Source organism: Coptis chinensis, chromosome 6, assembly GCF_015680905.1.
Source record: "Coptis chinensis isolate HL-2020 chromosome 6, ASM1568090v1, whole genome shotgun sequence".
NCBI lineage: Eukaryota > Viridiplantae > Streptophyta > Magnoliopsida > Ranunculales > Ranunculaceae > Coptis > Coptis chinensis.
The window spans coordinates 93,315,436-93,331,611 of NC_141461.1; the positions used below are offsets into that span (position 1 = coordinate 93,315,436).

At 39.2% G+C, this 16,176-nt stretch overlaps 1 pseudogene across 1 annotated transcript in view; it reads left to right on the top strand.

The window, feature by feature from the left end:
* The window catches only part of LOC147495530 (uncharacterized), an 18,076-nt pseudogene continuing 1,900 nt past the window's right edge, over positions 1-16,176 (top strand). The window contains exons 1-13 of the transcript XR_015197562.1: positions 1-211; positions 289-372; positions 453-526; positions 619-652; positions 767-825; positions 3,219-3,333; positions 3,448-3,485; positions 3,659-3,756; positions 3,953-4,008; positions 5,060-5,343; positions 5,500-5,615; positions 6,769-6,825; positions 15,055-15,120. The product of XR_015197562.1 is annotated as an uncharacterized LOC147495530 (transcript). The remainder of the gene's footprint in view (positions 212-288; positions 373-452; positions 527-618; positions 653-766; positions 826-3,218; positions 3,334-3,447; positions 3,486-3,658; positions 3,757-3,952; positions 4,009-5,059; positions 5,344-5,499; positions 5,616-6,768; positions 6,826-15,054; positions 15,121-16,176) is intronic.

Consider the following 16,176-nt stretch of genomic DNA (forward strand, 5'->3'; position numbering starts at 1 on the left):
GAGCAGACCGTTTCAGAAGTTGGTTTTCATTTCATATTTTCATTCGAGAGAGAGAGAGAAAATGAAGAAGGGAAAAGAAGTTTTAATTTCTCCAAACCCTAAAAATGTGGAAACCAACAACAACAACAATAAAAATAATAAAGATTCATCAGACTCTTTACCTATCAAAAGATCTTCTAGAAACGCTTCTTCTAAATACGATTTTGTCAAGGTTTTATTTTCTCTCTCTTTTTCTCTTGTGTAATTGATTCAGTTTCTTTTAATGTGATGATGATAAATGATGATTAGGTGAAAGTGTGGCTTGGAGATAATGCGGATCATTACTATGTTTTATCTAGATTTCTACTTAGTAGAATGTTAACTGTTACCAAGGTAAATGTAAATTATTAATCAATCGATAAATATATTTTGTTTGATATACATTTTATATGGATTATTTTGTTTTGTCTCAGATTCCTAACCACGTGGCAATTAAAATTGCTTTGGAACTCAAGAAGTTGCTTATTGACAACAGTCTTCTTGATGTGTATGTTTTACCATTTACTCACATTCTCGTGTCGTCATTATCACTTGTTGTTTGCTGACTAATGTTGTTTATTTGTTGATTTTTCATTGCAGTTCTCAATCTGATTTAGAAGCTAATCTTTTTAAGGTATACTCTTTTTTTATACTGTTGAATGCTTTTGTTTAAAGTGTGTGTGAATTTAGTTCTTCACCATGTAAAACTAAAAATGGCTCTGTGTGTGCTGATTCATTCTTTTTGTAGCTTATGGAGCGGCGGGGATATGGGGTAGAATATATTAATCGCTACAGGATGATGACCAGGTCAGTCTGCTCATGGATTTGACTTCCATTTATCTACCCTGCATCTTTGTACCTATTCACCAGCATTGAATATAATAGGGTTCCTTGATAGAATTCATTAAATAAATGTTGTAGGTTGGGTAGATGCTACCCGAGCCTGAGTTTTGTTATATACAATGTTGAAGTTATATGTATGTTGTATCAGACATTGGAGGGTCGCGTTTTCTGTCTAGTATATTTTACTTTTCCTTGACTTGTTACATTATAGGGACTGTTCTTAACAATTATTACACCAATCAAAAAATAAAAGAAGGATGACGGGGTTGACTTGTCTCTTTGTTGTGTTTTTTACTTTGTTATGTAATTTTTCTTCAGTGTAAACTTGAACAATTCAAATCTAAGTCTAGGGGAATCCGAGCCTTAAGTTATACCTGGCTTGGCTTAGGTTGCCTTGATTGGACTTGATTTCAGGTTGCACGGCGTCCACTTTGACACATCAACTCTTCGGGCACCACTCTTGTTGCATCCATATTCTGTAGCTCAGAGGAATTGATGGGTTCTTCTTTTAGAATGCACTGATTTTGACTAGTGCAAGTTAAGACAATAAATACATGTTATGCATTAGATAATGTGTTCTTTGATAAGGATGATCAGTTGGATTTCGTTTGACTAGTCCTATCTATATTCAGTCCATAGTTTTATGGTGCTAAAGTCTTACTCTCAAAATTGAACATAAAGCTCGACTGACCTCATTTATAGACCGAAGTCTTGAATTCTTGTTCGCTAGATAAGAAATATACATCTGAGTACAAGCAAACAAAAACAAAACAGTTTAAGGATGTAAGACTAAGAAATCATATGTATTGCATAATAGCTGTCTTTGCATTAAGACGGTTTTTGGCACTATTCAGGATACTGTCAGGCACTTACGGGGATCTTGCATCTTTGATTTGGGCTATCTTGTATGGATCAGGCGCTTCATCATACTTCTTTAGAGTGGAAATTTTGTGTAGCAGTCACATGATATTCCTGAAATGTTTTTATACAAAATGCTAATTGACATTACACCAGTACATGTGTCTGTGTACGTGAAAGGACATCTTCAGACAGTATGGATATGGGAACTGTACTGTTGACGGATACACACACTAAACACATGCAACAACCATTTTTCTAGGCTCAGGACCCTACTGAACTCCTTACTACTAAATCACACTTTGCTAGGAGCATACTATGGAGTGCTTTTATTCATATGTCAGCGGTTCAATGGGTGTGTCCGGGTTCAGTGAAGTTGCTTCTAGGCTCTTGGAATGTATTTGCTCACTCACGTAAAGGGAGGAGAATTTGGAGTATGGTTCCTTTTGCCATCTTGTGGGGACCATGGTTGGAGCGAAACAAGAGATACTTTGAGGGAGTTGAGGCATCTTTGGAAGAGGTCATTATGGTCATTAATGGCTTTCTATTTTTCTGGTCTAAGGCGCATGAGGAGACCCAAGACATTCCTTTTGAGTACTTTGTGTGTAGATGGGAGTCATTCATGTTCTGATTCCGATGTTTTTCTTTCTTTGTAATAGGTTTTGAGGTGTGGAACCTAGGGAATGATCTTTTCGTTTTTTTGTTTTTTGTTATTTGTAGTTTGGATATCTTATCCTTTTTGTAATGGTTTTTCTTTTATCAATATATATATATCCTAATTTTCCGATAAAAAAAAAAAGGCGCATACTATGGAGAGGGGACAATGTTAAAACTTTGTATGCTTTGTTATTTAAGGCTCAAAAGGAAACCCTATCCTGAAGTGCAATGAAATTAAGGATAAGTGTGGTTCTGTGTGTGACTTGAGTGCTCTGGACATGGAGATGACCCCTCCTGATGTTGTGTTTCTTTAAGGGGGCTGTGTATGTGTTTTGGTGGGGGGGGTGGTGTACCTACGCTACCACCACTATCAGATGTCGATATTGTCCCCACTTTGCCACCCAAAGGCCTATGTCCAAATCATGCCCTTCCATGGGTGTGGGGTTTTAAGTCAAAAGGCCTCGACACTAGTTAGTGGTTGTCGATCCAATGTAGCCAGGATCCAAGACGGCTTCTCATTCGATGTGGGACTAAACCCAATCGAGGGCATCATAGGGGGTTCATTGACATTTTGGGAATTTATGTTGTTTATGTTACCACTTCTTGGTTTCTTGGTTTTTTGTTCTCTGTTGATGTATCATGTATGTTTCGTCCTATCTTGTACTTCATGCTCTTATTAAAAAGTATATATTTATGAACCGGTAGAAAGAAAGAATCATCGATTCTAAATCTCATTGGTATTGGTGTATTCACTTGCTTTTTGTAGTTCGACTCTAATTGTATTGGAGAAAATAGTTAGAAAAGTATTCTAATTCTGATATTTTGTTGCAAACTTCTTTTAGATTTCACCACCAAAGAGTACCACTGGTAATTCTTGTCTGTGGCACTGCTTGTACAGGAAAGTCCACCATTGCCACTCAACTCGCACAGCGACTGAACTTGCCAAATGTTCTACAGGTGAATACTTTATGTTTCATCTTGGCAATTATTCTTAAATGTCGTTCTATTAGACATTTAACGTTTTAAATCATACTGATGCTTATAAAATGATTTATTTGGTTTTTGGTGCAGACAGACATGGTCTATGAGTTGCTCCGCACATCAACTGAGTATGTGGAGGGAATTGTTTTTGTTTCTTTCTCTAGACTGAGGATATCATTGATAATATAGGACTGATTGTTTGACTTCTACATCCTATTCATTGATAACATTTTGTTGATTGGATATCCTTTCCTTCTGATTCCGTCAAGATCTTATTGTTTCGTTATATTAATATATGCAGAGCACCGTTGGTATCTACTCCAGTATGGGCACGGGACTTCAACTCCTCTGAAGAACTTATAACAGAATTTTGTAGAGAATGCAGAATTGTTCGTAAAGGTAATTGTTTCACTAGTGGTTAGTAGTGAATCCTTTCTTTTGTGATCAACGTGGGATGCTAGTTACTAAAATTACTCTAAGTTTGAAGTGACCTTGTTGAGTAAGTGGCTGTTAAGCATTGTGTTTGGTCTACTTTCTCTCTGGATTTTTTTTAATTTCTCGGCAGTATGTTTATAATATGTTTGTATCTCCACAGGTTTGGCGGGTGATTTGAAAAAAGCAATGAAAGACGGAAAACCAATCATAATTGAGGTGAGGTTAGTCAACTTAGCTCACATATTTGGTGATGGGACTTTGTTTTTGAGGGGAAATAGATATATTTCATTCATTGCCTAATAGTAACAAAAATACAGAAAGATACATCTATGTAGTGAGGCACTAGGTTATTAAGTTCTGATTTCCACATCTACAAGGACTACAACACCAATACAATACAACACCTTACAACACAATGGAATCCCGGATAATCTTGGAACCTTATCTCAAAGTCACCACGCCCCTAGACCACATAAAGCGTTTACTTGACTTCCAACTAAACTTTGTATATTTTCATTCTTCGGTTTCTTTCATTCCAAAGAACCCAACTGATAGCTCTAGGCAGATGCTCCCCTATCCATCTTGCCTTCAGAGAAGTGTATTCCATTTATTTTAGATTAAATGTCAACTTATTCCAAGTTTTAAGATTCCCTTCATGTTAACTGTTCTAGGCTTTTATTTGAGCAAAAAGGGGATTTCTTTTTGCTGGTGGAAAGGCATCCTTCCTTTTCTTCTTGTTTATCTATTTCTCAGACTATCTCTTTTTCTTTTTCTTTTCCTTTTTCTATATCTTTTATTCTGTTGTTTTAGTTTTTCTTCTCAGAGTTGTCTGTTCTTGAAGCCTGTCATTACTTCTTCTCTGCTTAAAGCTTGTACAGTAGATGTTCAAAATTCTGTTAGCACAGACAGTTTCTTCTCAATGATTGACTAAATGTGTGATGTAGTTGCAGAGTCATGAACTTTCTCTTATTAATTCACTTTTGTGATGTAGAAAAACTACATGAGATGGTTGATAACCTTCTACAGGATAAACCATATGTTTCTTCTGATGTCACACTTGTTTGACGCCCATGAAATACTGATGCTTGATATCCTAATAATCAATTATATGTTTCTGTACTGTGAGGATTTAACTTGGATATCTTTACATGTGCTATGTGTATGAGGGTTGGTCATTCTTCATCTGTGTTGTGTGTGTGTGAGTACATGAAGAGATTTAATCTTATTGACTAATCCACTTCTTGTTTCCCCTTGCACATTACGGTAGGGAATACATTTGGATCCAAGTATCTATCTAATGGATGATGGGAATAGAGAACCAACCATCACAACTGCAAAGGAATGAAGAGTTAACTATTCCTGTGGCCTCGGACGACAATGTTGAAACAGAAAAGGAATGCGGTTTAGAAAGTACTCTCAGAGATGATCTTCGGCTTACGAACTGCATTCCTGAAAGTAGAAGCCCAATAGAGACCTCTAGTGACCAGCTGAGTGGAGCTTCAGACAGTAGGGAATCTATGGATGAAGCTGGGGATGTTCCTCATGGTCAAGGTATTATCTTATCTTGATATCCAGAATACATATCTTGCCCACTACATTTTTGTTTCTTCATTGCATATCAGTTATTTGTGGCTTAATTCAAAGTGCATGACTGAAAAAATTTCCATTGAAGAATTCCTTTTAAAATATATAATTCTGGACGTGCAGGCGATGCTCTTAACATTCCTAAAGAAAATCCAAGTCTTCCGGTGAATAAAGAATCATCTTCTGGTGAACCAATTATTGTACCAATAGTTCTGAAGATGGCTGAGTTTGATCACAAGGTGTGTTCAATAGTTCTTATGTCATCTGCTTCAGCTGTATGCCTGTATCTTTTATCTTTTCTCATATACGACATATCATAGATTGGCCTCTAGCCTTCTCATTTTAGTGGATATAAAATTCCGAAGGACAGAGCAAGGAAGAAATGGTTTTTCTTGTGCACCTTTCTACTTAAATTGTCAGAGTTGTCATAGACACATTTTCAGAAATTTTATGTGCAAGAAGTTGCTTACGTAGATTTCCGACTAGTAGTGGCACAGACTAGGTATAACTGTTAAGTTCCGCACCTTTTTGGTGGAAATGTTGCCCGTTGTCAAAAGTCAAAACTTTTTTGATGTCACTTTCTCTTTCCTTCAAGCTCTATGACATGTAGGGTTCAAGTTTATGATATATTTTTCTTTATTCATCTTGTTTGTATGTGTCTATATATGCTGCATATATCCAGTGGCCTACTGGTTAAGACTTGAGAGGTTGGGCCCAAGGTCTTAGGTTCAATTCCCACCTTCAAAGGGAATAATTGCTCTAAATATCTAAAAACAATGTCTAGATATGCTGCAGCTATGATGTTCATTTGTGAGGATGGCCTACCTTAGACTCATGCAAAGCATATTTGTGGCCTATCTCTCTGTGGCCCCATTAGTGTCTCGGGATTTGGTTTGATGTTGTTGTTGTCGTTTTCTTTTTGGTTGATATTGCTGTTGTCGTTTTCCAGAATAAGTTTTCTGGTGAAGTTGCTTCAATCCTATCATAATTGGTGTTTATACTCTCCCCGCCCTACATCTCTATGCGAGGGACCCCAGGCCCCCACCCCACCCCGAACTATTATTTTTATTTTACTTTATTTAGCTTACCCATTCATGTCCCTGTCTCTCCACTACCACCGGAACTCGCCACCACCTCCTCTTTCTCTTTTCTCCTTTACTCTCTTTTCCTCAGGAGCTGAGGAGGGTTATTCTTAATAGGTACAGTAAGTACCCATCTCTTTACAAATTGCTTCCTCGTTAGCATTCTCTGGAAGAGCAATTTTAAAAAAAAAATTAGTCCCCCTCTGTGTGTTTTGGTCAATCTTGTTAATGAGTATTGTCTTGCTTTAGTAAAATCTGTAAATTATATATGTGTGGCTCTCATTGACTTTCTTCTCTGTCATGAATGCAGGCATTACTAGAGGAGTGGATCTCCACGAGGACATTTAGAGATAAATGTCCAGCTCAGGTATCCATAATAAATAACTACTTAATGTTCTGTTAGAAGATCTAATAATGTTTTGAGTAAGTTTGGAATCTTTTGATAGTGGTGTTAGATTGATGTCTTGGTGTGGTACTGATAAAATTTCCTGAAACATATAGTTAAGTACGACTAGAAATCAGAGTACAAATTCGGCAGGAATAAAGTTCCATGTCTCGTGTGAAACCTAATTTGTATCTCTCCCAGGATGTATATACATAAATGTCTGGCTCAGTTATTCATAATAACCAAGTACTACACTTTGTCTTTAATAGTAACATGCAACCTGTACTGTTTATTCACTGCTAAAACATCCTAATGAAAATTAAATCTAAGTAACATGGACATTTCATATTTGTGAAGAAATCCATGTCGGACACACAAACACACGGATACTCCTGTTGGACACATGGACACATTCTGCATTCAAACTTGGGTGTCTTCTGTACCCTAAAAGACTAAAATAATAATCTATTAACATAGTTACAACTCCATGATATGCCACTTTCATAGTTATTTATTTATAAGGAGACGCTTTGTAAGGTCTTGAGCCCAAGAATTAGTTGTGTAACTAAGGAATTGTAATGGTTTTCTGTTTAATTAGCTGTGTCGTGACGTGTCGGACACAGACACGAGTATCAGTGCCAGTGTGACTTGGTGAAATTTCTAGTTCAGCATAGTACACTCATCATGTTTACGACTGCTGAGCACCAACAATCCATCTTAACGCGTGAATCCTTTGAATTTACTTAATTTATTCATGATTATGGTATTTGCACCAGGAGGAGAGATGTCACTAATGGTTTGCTTTGTCCAGGAGGAGAGGTGTCACTAATGGTTTGCTTTGTCCTGTGTGAATGGATTTCAATCTTCTATATAGCCTTCGTGTACTTTTCTTGGTGTTTGTAATGAATTATCACTTAAAAAATGTTTCTTTTGGCCTGTCCCTGTTCTGTATATACTTGAACGGTTGAATCCCACAGTTGATGAGGTAAAACTGTAAAAAAGATTTAGAATTTTTGCTGAAATTCTCAAGGATGATTTTCACATTGGAAATCATGCTCAAGATTGTTAAATTGCCAACTACTCAAATGCTTGAGATTGTAAAGAGGGTGGAATTCTATAAACATCAAGAGGAGTCCCAAGGACAGAACAGTGGTAGGACATATTTAGAAGTGGGTACCACTCTCCCTCATCAGAAATATGCTAGAACTAGCAGAGGTGGGCACACTTTGTGCAACGTCTCCTGGAGAGACTTGAACATGGCGACCTCTTATAACCAAACCTATAATACTGTGTTTCCAGTTACTATAAAATCTCATGCTTTAGAGACAGCGGATTTCTATAAATATCGGCGATAGAACATAGGTGGGACATGCCTAGTAGCGGGGTGGAATAATCTCATCAACATAACAAAAGTCTTTGGATCTTGTTTATGTCAGGGCAATGGACACAATTTTTTTTGGTAAAACCACTTTATATATATATAAATATGCACTAAAGTGCGTCAGGCACCTGAATATTACATGTTATAAGTTCCTCCTGCAATAGTCCTAGTAACCAAGTGGGTGCTTCCATCTCCCAAAAACAGTCTCTGAGATGATGAGCACTGGTCGCTAACAGATGGGCGACCTTATTACACGATCTATCTACATGTGTTACACTTAGGGAATCAAAAGAGGAGATGTAGTACTGTGCATCTATAATTATATTAGCGGCTATCCTCCCGATGTTAGTAGCCTGGTGATTCCAAAAGTCAGCTACTGTTTTGCAATCCGTTTCAATGATAATCTTGTTGTAGCCTAAGACATACGCCCATTGGATGGCGCATTTGAGCCCTTGGCTCTCTCCCTCCTCGGCGTTTCTTCCACATGCTCTGCTGGTACCTGCTGCTAAGAAAATTCCATTGTCATCTCGCATAACATAACCAATACCAACAGGTTTAATTTCCGAATAAAAAGCTATATCCATATTAATCTTGACAAAGGATGATGGTGGAGCAAGCCAAGTTTTGGTTATAGGTAAATGGGTGGACGGTTGTGCTGGTTGTGTTGGCTTTTTATGATGTTTACCTAGGTGTTGAGAAGTGAGGTGGTTTGCTGTCTTGGCTATATCAATAGGTAAAGAAATAGTTTTTCCCGTGAAAATGTGGGCACATCTTTCTTTCCAAATGGTCCAAGAGGGTATCTGAGGCATGTTAATTTCCACTCCTCTACCTCCACCGGCCAACCAGGGGGGGTTTAAACCAGAGGCCAACAAATTTTTTAACAGCTAACCGTTTGTAAGAATCAAGCCTGAAACGCCATCTAGTCGCAAACCAGACTGCCCTAGTGAATGGGCATTCTATGAGCAGATGGTGTAAGGTTTTGACCGGAGTTCTACAAAAACACATCGTACGATCTTTGATCGGGAAGATGCGATTGAGGCAGCTCTAGTGGGGACAATATCATGGATGCTTTTCCAAGCGAAAAGCTCAGTCCTCGGATTCCCATTTGATTTCCATATTTGGAGAAAAAAACTTGGCATATCCACAATGGGTTTGCTCAGCTTGGCATGACTAAGGTGCTCGTAGAAGGATTTAATACTAAAAGACCCATTTTTTGTACCCCCCTAAAACAAAGATGCATTAGTAGCATCGTCTTTGACATAAACATTCATGATATACTGGACGATAAAGGCAGGGAAAAGAGTTTCAAGCAGATGGATGTTCCAGGACTTTGTGTTTGGCAGAAAGAGTTCAGAGACACTCTCAGGCGCCATCCTAGGCCTAGGGCCAAAAATGTGTACTACCCCTCCATCTTTAGGAACCCAAGGTTCCGTCCAAATGTTAATGTTCGACCCATCACCGATATCCCAAACGGCATTATTCATGATAGAAGAGATACTAGCATGGCAACTTTTCCAAAGCCAGGATGAGCCTTTTTTCAAGAACGGTAGTTGTGAGCCTTTAGAGTGAGGAAAATACTTATTTTTAAGAACTTGTCCCCACAGCTCATGGGGGTTACTCAACAGTCTCCAAGCTAGTTTACCCGAGCAGGCCTCATTAGCAGTACTAAAATCTCTTATGTCTAGCCCTCCCATTCTTTTAGGTAAACAGATAGAATCCCAAGATTTGAGATAAAGGATCTTCTTTCCATTATCTTTTTTCCCCCACCAGAAATCGCGTTGGATTGCATTCATCTTGTTGGTAATTTTTTTAGGCAGTTTGAAACAAGACATCTGGTATCACGGGGATCGCCCGGCGTGTGATTTAATGAGGACGATCGCCCTGCTTGGCTAAGGAGTTTATTCTTCCAACCGTTAACCCGCGAGGTCAAACGGTTAATGAGATGATCGAACAGCTGAGTTTTAGGTTGGCCAAGAAAAAGGGGTGCTCCTAGGTACGAGTCTTTAATCCCAATGCCTTTGATCTTCAGAATGTTGCGAATGATCTTTTTGAACTTGTAAGGGAGATGTTTACTGAACAGAACTCCAGATTTATCATAGTTGATAGTCTGTCCAGTGATGGAAGAAAAAAGCTTTAGAGTGTCCACAATCTCTAGGGCATCCGAAATTGTGGCTCTACAGAACAAGAAAACATCATCCGCAAAAAGCAGGTGGCTGATGACCGGGCCCTGCCTCGAGATCTTCTCCCCATGTATTTTACCATTTGTTTCTTTATGTTGTAGAAGCCGAGATAAAATCTCCATACAAATGATAAATAACATGGGTGATAAAGGATCTCCCTGCCTTAGACCACGTTTGGATTTGAAGAATCCTTCAGGCGAACCATTTAGGAGGATGGAAAAGTTAACAGACGAGATACACTGGTATATCATGGTGCACCAATGGTCATTAAAGCCAAGGCCAAGCATAGAAATGACCGTACCACAGTTCACTCTATCAAAAGCTTTAGACATGTCAAGCTTGATAGCCATTAAGCCATGCTTACGTTTTTTGGTCTGAATAGAGTGGAGAATCTCATGAGCTATGACAATGTTGTCGGTGATTTGTCTTTGTTGAACAAAGGCACTCTGCATAGGCGAGATGATTTTTTCCAGCATAGGTTTCAATCTATTGGCCAGAATCTTGGATATGATCTTGTACGACACATTGCAAAGGCTAATAGGGCGGAAATCTTGAGGGGTGATGGGGTTCGGGACTTTAGGAATGAGCACAATATTAGTGTGGTTAATATGCTCGAGACTATGAACCTCAGCGAAGAAAAGAGAAATCATCCTAACGACTGACGAGCTAACCGTACCCTAGGCATTATGATAAAAAAGACTCGGGAACCCGTCAGGGCCAGGGGCTTTAAGCGGACCAATAGCGAAGAGGGCATTTTTTATCTCGTCTTGAGAAGGGATAGCAGTCAAGCCAGTGTTATCTGAACCACTGATAATAGTGTTGATGAGATCCGGAGGGATACCCACCTGGTCAGGAATGTCATCAGCCATGAGGGATGAGAAGTGGTTGACAAGACACCTACTTATATCCCTCCTGTGGGATAACCAACGACCCTCATGTTTTAACCAATCGATCCTGTTTCTTTTTCTCCTGCAAATGGTGGTCGCATGAAAAAACTTTGTGTTAAAATCCCCCGTACCGGCAGGGATCCACTTGTCCCTAGACTTTTGTTTCCAAAACATCTCTTCATGTTTTAAAAGATTATCCAATCTTTCCTTTAAAAAAGATTCCTCCCTACCATTTTGGGCATTGGGGCTCTTAACCTGGATATTATCAATGGCTTTGGTAGTATCAGCGATGTTTTTTCTAACGTCGCCAAACACGTTTTTGTTCCACTCTTTTAAAACAGTCTTAGTGTTATGTAACTTATCTTTAACCTCAAAGATTTTGTTTCTAGACTCTGAGTTAACCCATGCCTGATTAATCAGGGGGAGATAGGATTCATGGTTAATCCACATAGCCTGAAAACGAAAAGGTTTAGGGGCCTTATTGGTGTTGGGGTTCAGATGAAGCATAATGGGGCTGTGGTCAGATTCAATGCGGGGAAGGTGGAAGAGCTTAAATTCCGGAAATAAAATAAACCAGTCGGTATTGGCTAGCCCACGATCAAGCCGTTGCTTGACGTTTGCTCTACCTTCCCTTCCATTAGTCCAAGTGAACGAGTTACCTGAGTAACCGAGATCAATCAGACCTTCTTGTTGAATAAAATCCGCAGCAAATTCTGACTGCTGTAGCTCGAAGAGCTCACCACCTTGCTTCTCGTTCTGATCAAAAATGATATTCAGGTCTCCGATTATAAGCCAGGGGTCTCCTCCCGTCCTTCTGGTATTCTGAATGTTGTTCCAACTGGCTTTCTTTAATGGGGCGTAGGGGCTCCCATAAAAGAACGACACAACCCATGATTTATTTCCAGGTCCAGTGTTTATCCTAGCATTTATAATATGCTTACAAGAGTAAAAAATATTTAAGTCTATGTTGTCTTTCCACAGGAGGGCTAGACCTCCTGCTTTATTACAAGATGAAACAGAAAAAATATTTGGAAATCCTAATTGTAGATTAATACTAGCCATACTTGCGCCAGAAAGTTTTGTCTCAGAGAGAAAAAGGATGTCGGGATTTTCTTTTCCAATCAGAGACAGTAGATGGCGAACTGTAGAGGGTTTCCGGCACCCCGACAGTTCCACGCGAGGATTGTACTCATGATGACCTTGGGGGCTGATTTGGGTCAGCCACCTCCACCCTTTGTCCATGTATATAAACATATCTAACATATACAGATCTACTTTCATAATTAACACTAGTATGTTGTGAGTTGTGCAGAATATGAAAGAGATGCTTGTACCGAGTGGGTTGCTCCAACTGTTGCCATTGGTCCAGTCTGTGATTGAGGGCGAGTCCTCCTTACGAAATGGGCTCCATAATTTCTGCTTTGAGACACCCTGTAGACATGACCCTCCATTAATTGATGGCTTAGACTAGGAACCACATGGTCAGTTGATGAAGTAGCAGGTGAGTGATTGACAATTTCTTGTTCCGGCATAGTGTGGGCATACTCCACTTCATTGGTTATGAAGTCGTCTGTGGCACCTTCTCGAACCTGAATTTCAGCTAATGGTCCTTGCGAGTTATCCTGGGCAAATAGATCATTTAGAGTTCGAACTTGCATGACAGGTGGATGTGCGGCTGAGGAACCCCCTACTGTAGGTGCTAGGAACTCAGGTCCGACCTCCACGTCATACCCATAGAGTGGAATTTGAGAGCCAGTGACGTTGTTTCCATCATTTGTATTCAGCATGATATCTTCAGAATACCTCATCCGAGTGCTGCCCCCATTATCATTTATAATCGGTCCTAAGGGACAAGCAATGAGAGTTTCATTCACTTCCTCTGCAACTTCTATAACTTGTGTAGAATTTTCTTCGACTTCTCTGATTTGTATACCACATGGGCGCTTTGAGCGTCCTCCATAGTCTGGTTGTGTGGTTATTGCCCTTTTTCCTCTTCTGATAGCTTCCAGATGTGAATTCTGACTCAAGGTTGGTATTCCCTGCTCAGCATGAACCTGGAGGAGCGAAAACTGATGCTGTTGCTGTTGATAAGGAGTTTCGGATGGTGGGAGCAAAATAGAGTCGTGTGAATTGAAAACCTCTAGAAGTGGAGGTCCAGTGGGCCTAAAAAGGGCTGTTGAGTTGGGCCGAGTCCTACCTCCAGTTTGTGGGGCGTTGGGTGCACTGTGGAGCCCATGTTGTAATTGTTGCTGACCTTGTTGCATAGCCCAAGAGGTGCGGGAGAGACCACGTCCTCTATATGCACCAGCCCCTCGGTTGAAATAGCCTCCACGTCTCCCTAGAACTGTTGTTGAGGTATGAGTCTCTCTAACTCCACGTGTAATATTTTCTGTGGCCCTCCCATTTTCTGGAAGCACTTGTGATTCTTGCCTGATTCCGACCAACGCCACCTGTCCTCCCCTGCCGGTTGTTGCTCTATTTGCCCTTGTCTGTGGAAGGTCCCCCCCTTCAATATCTGAGCCATCATGTGTGCCCTCGTTGTTTGCTTGTTGTCGGTTGACATTGTCATTTTGCTCTTGAATGCGCATAGGACATCCCAGCAAATCATGTCCCATAACCATGCAGACGTTGCAAAACATAGCCGGCATCCTTAGATAATCAAAACGAACAAACTGTTCGACTCCCGCACTGTCTGCTACATTAACCCCTGTTGGTAGTATTGAGTTGAGTCCGAACCTTGCTCGTATGCGGAATCCTTCGGTTGTTGTTGGTAGCTGTTGATTCGGGAGGATGGTAATCACACGAACAATGTCATGCAGTATGTGAATGATGCGATCCTTCCGATTACGAATGTATGGCATATCGATGAGTGTAAACCAGATATCAAAATAGCCAAAGTGAGCTTGCTCAGGTGGGTAGTCATGGTGGAAAGGTTTCAAAAGAAGAATCTGACCAAAAACAGCCCATGGGACCTCTAGTAAAATCCTTTCATATTCCTCTCTCCTGATGAAGTTGAAGAGAAAAATTTCTTCAGTGATGGTGACTATCATCAGTGTGTTGAACAACCTCCATCGATTCCTTACTGCGTTGATGAGTTCTGTTGATGTTTTTCCAGTGGGGACCAAAGTACGGCCAATCAGTGTATATTTCCAATGAGCTTCATCTTCTTGGTTTTCATCGTCAGTGAATCTCATAGTTGGAGTTTTGGAAATGGAAAATGTGGAGCTAAAACGTTCAAAGACTTCATCAGTCATGTTATCCATATTTTGCATATCTAGTGCATGGGGAATGAAAAAATGATAGCTAAGAGATGTGATAGCTTGGGGTGGCCTTGGGAGAATGTGTAGTGACTTTTGATGGTAGCGGAAAGTTATATTTTGGACAAGAACAAAAATTAATATACTATCAGGAGTGTGTCTGAGCTTTAGGATGATATTTCAGTGTATATTCTTTGGGTTTGGACTGCTCTAGACCAAACTGGCCTTCTAGTTGTTGTACTTGGATGTTGGGATTGTTCTTTACTGCTTTTGTACGTGTTTTCTTGATTTGTTCCGTTGTTACCCTCTTTGAAATGCCTCCATTAAAATACCTCTTGAACTTAAAATCCTAATAATTTGAAATCCTAATAATGGACACAATTAATAATTTGAATTCCATGTGTATGTTGATTGCTGATCACTTACCGGTGCTTGTATGTATTTCCCATTCAGTAACTTACGTGAACATTGATATTAAAACTTAATTTATTTATTTTAAATTACAGGATCAGAGTAAGCTTACTGGCAATTTGAAGACTATTCAGGATTATCTATGCTCATTTGAATCACAGGTGTGCGCATAACTTTTTATGTAAGAAAAAATCGAAAAATGAGAGCTAGTGGTAGATGTTCTAAAGCCTGAATTGTGTAGTAAAAGGTCCTTGTTGTTTCACATCAATGTAAGGACAATCTGTTTAAATTAAAAAAACTATTTACATCAACATAATGACCGAAGGTTATCAGTTTTTTCAGTTAGGCGCTTTTTCCATTAGAGGCAATCTTTTATGATATAATAAGTATGTGTGATCTTATTCTGAGATGAACTAAGTCAACTAACTGATTCTAAGTACTTGTATTCAGATCCCCCCAAAACACACACACACGCAAAATAAATAAATAAATAACTGCATGTTTATTTCCTTATTGCTGATAAAAAGACTACTAATTTTCACAATAGTATAGAATATAAACTTATTGGTGTACTTGTTACTTAAAGAAAAGAAAGCCTTATGGTTTCATTATTTTAATACTTTGATTCGGATCATTATGCATGTCTTTTACGTCAACATTTTATGATAGTTGCCATTGGTTTCCTCGTGTATTGGGATCAGTTCTTGTGTGAAATAATTGCTTTACAAGGGAGGAAAGTGTTAAACAGCAGATTTGAAAAATTAAAAATACGAAGAAGATCTTGGTTCATTGTAAACATATATAATAAGAGTAGTCAGAAGAGCTTTTGATGTGTCAACATCATCAAATTTGAAAGGCAACTCTCAACGAGCTGAAACAAGTAGATTGGATTTAAGCTTGCAAGGAACAGACCATGTTCTTTAGTTACAGTGAAGGAGTTAAACAAATCTCATGAAGAGCTCTTGCTTAAGAAATTTTCGTTACAGTCAACAGAGGCACTTTTTGAATCGTCAAAACAGAGTTTATGTTTGATGTAAAATTGGAAATATGAAAGCTCCCTTAGTAAGGCACTAAGGTGGATACAACTATACAAGTCATTAGTCCCCAGAGACAAATTACAAATAATAGTTACATCAAGAACCTTAGGTTACATAACAGTGGGCATCCTAGCTAGCCACCAAATCCACAAAATAATAGTCTCTAAGCTTGGCAGCACC